This window comes from Choristoneura fumiferana, chromosome 28 (assembly GCF_025370935.1).
Source record: "Choristoneura fumiferana chromosome 28, NRCan_CFum_1, whole genome shotgun sequence".
Taxonomy (NCBI): Eukaryota; Metazoa; Arthropoda; class Insecta; order Lepidoptera; family Tortricidae; genus Choristoneura; species Choristoneura fumiferana.
Window position 1 is genome coordinate 2,436,141 of NC_133499.1, and position 2,500 is coordinate 2,438,640.

Genomic DNA, 2,500 nt, shown 5'->3' on the forward strand with positions numbered 1-2,500 from the left:
CCTTCGATACCTCGTTAGATAAGATCTAAGGAACCAAAAACTGATTATATTAAGCTACCATTCGACGAAAGATATCGCTTAATACGAGCTTGCACTGAGATCATGCACTGGCATTAATCTTTGAGACAAGCATTACTACTGGCAGGATCAACCAGGGAGCTGTCGTTGCGAACAATTCGTTAAAATTGTCGAACACACGCGTCCGCCGAACTTGACGGGGGAGAGAGAGAGGTTGGCCGCCGAGCGATTGGCCCGACGACGCCCCAACTCGCCCCGCGCACACAGTTCTACGAGCATGACGCCGCGCCCGTCTCGTCTCTTAGTCTGAGAGCGAGCGCGACGTGCCGTTTGTTATTTTATTCTATCAAAAACAATCGCCCAACACGCGTGTCAACACGGTGGATTATCGCTTTTGTTAGTTTTTGTGGCGCAGGCACGGTATTAGCGCGCCAACGCCACGAGCGCGTTTGTCAGCGCCCAAAAATGAACATTCCTCGACTACCAGGCACATATATAAATCACGACACGTCCGTAAAGACGACTAGTATTACTTTTGACACAGTCGCGGATAAGGCACGACGCTCGGCAATAGAGAGCACATTCGAAAACACCCGCAGCCGCTCGAACCGACAATTACCGTGTCGGGCGTCGCACGTGAAGACAACGCAGCCACACAAAACCATCGCTTGGCCCCTACGACCAGTGCGTACGGGGGGACACGGGACGTGGTGCGTTTGCCAGTACGTGCGATCCGACGTTCAATCGGTATTGTACGATCATCGTAGGGCGTGTTTAAAGTCTCGCCCCAGCGAGGGGGCTCGACCCGACGCGCGATCTCTGCGCGCTATCACCCGAGATTACAACAATCAAGTCTAATCGTGAACAAGCCACGAATTAGCCCGATCGTCGTATTGTGATGATAACGCAGGATCGCAAGCGTCCAAGTTTTATATATATTGCTGATTGTCAGTCACGTCGCCATGTCGGTATTGCTACCCAAAACGACGTCTCAGCTCGCATTACATCAATCATTAGACAACTATCAAATAGTCTGATCTATCTGTCTATCTCTTCATTCTCCCTTTTTCTGGCGGCCGGCTGATATGGTTTTTTTTTTGTTTGTTTGTTTTGTTGTATATGTTGGCGCGCGGCCGGCAGAGCAGAGCTCGAGCAACCAACCACACATTCCAAATCAAAGCACCTTTTTACTTTAAAAAATAAAGTAACAAAATACTTATATCGGTTGTGTGGTCCCCACGCTCGCTCTTCGCTTATTTATCTGCGCGCGCGCCGCACAAATACACACACATCATTCACAAAAAAAAAAAACCACTCAATAACGACTCTACAAAAACGAACCGGAACATGCGCACGCGCATCTTTCGTCTCATCTCCTACGTCCGTGGATAGAGCCGACTCAAAGCGAGTGGCGGCTTGATAATTTCGTCTGCGCAAACTCTACCCTGTGTGTGTGCGTCCGTCCGTCCGTCCGTCCGTCCGTCCGTCCGTCCGTCCGTCCGTGTCCGTCCGTCCGTCCGTCCGTCCGCCTGTCTGTCCGTCTGTCCGTCCGTCCGTCCGTCCGTCCGTCGTCCGTCCGTCCGTCCGTCGTCCGTCCGTCCGTCCGTCCGTCCGTCCGTCCGTCCGTCCGTCTGTCTGTCTGTCTCCTCCGCCTATCCAAAGTAGTTTAGTAGTTGGCTATGGTTCTTAGACACGTTTTATCAAAGTCGGTTAAGCCGGGGAGTTTCCAACATTTTTTTTTTTTTTTTTAGTTTATTTATGATCGACTGTGATGGTGCACAGTCACTTGCCTCGTTCATAATTATGGTTTTTATTATATAAATAAATAAATAAATAAATAAATAAATAAATAAATATCAAGGGACAATTCACACCAATTGACCTAGTCCCAAAGTAAGCTTAGCAAAGCTTGTGTTATGGGTACTAAGCAACGGATAAATATAATTATATAGATAGATACATACTTAAATACATATTAAACGGGTATGTATTATAAGACCGACAAATCATAATACCTACAGTTGAAATGTCGACGCATAACACATCGAAATTCAGAATACCGAATGTACAAAATACCGACAACCGATACACCGAAGGTCGAAATATCTATTTTTAAATGACCGAAAGTACAAAATCCCGAAAATGGGGTATGTATTATAATACCGAAAAATCATATTACCTACAGTTGAAATATCGACACTTAACAAATCGAAATTCATAATACCGAAAGTAAAAAAAGTTTGATATGTGCGAGCGAGCGAAGCGAGCGAGCAAGACGGTTCGAGGCAAAAGCGACTTGGATAGGTTAGGTTCAGAAGGCTAAGGCGGGAGCGAAGCGGAGCGTAGCTCCCGCCTTAGCCTTCGATGTTAGGTTTTTTTTTATAGCAGCCCGGATAATATTGCTTCACAAATGATCTTTGCTGTTGAATCTTATCCAACCTACTTTCTTAGTGGCAGTTAAGTATCTTGCCTGCTATAAAAA